The sequence below is a fragment of the Gekko japonicus genome, unplaced genomic scaffold (assembly GCF_001447785.1).
Source record: "Gekko japonicus isolate JY-2015 unplaced genomic scaffold, Gekko_japonicus_V1.1 scaffold167, whole genome shotgun sequence".
In the NCBI taxonomy this organism is placed as follows: Eukaryota; Metazoa; Chordata; class Lepidosauria; order Squamata; family Gekkonidae; genus Gekko; species Gekko japonicus.
In genome coordinates, this window is record NW_015164670.1 from 772057 (window position 1) to 772411 (window position 355).

Genomic DNA, 355 nt, shown 5'->3' on the forward strand with positions numbered 1-355 from the left:
TCCTCCTCCTCCTCAGATCCCACCCTCAGCAGGCTTCATCCCTAAAATATCCTGGAAGTTTCCAACCTGGAGTTGGCAACCCTATGTCCTGGAGTTCGAACCTGGAGTTGGCAACCATCAGCCAACGTTTATCTGCCTGTCTGTCTTTACAACCCCCCCCCCCAGGGGGGGGGTGAGTTTGAGGTGTGGAATGGAGTGTAGTCCAATCAGCTTCCATTTGTAAATGACCTTGGAACGCTGGCCGGGACTGCACAAAGCAGCCAATGAACCCAGCCAGTGTCTTCCGAGTGGCAGTTTTTTCGGCCTAACACTAAAGGGGCCAATTTTAGAATTCTGGCACCCAAAACTCTTTTAT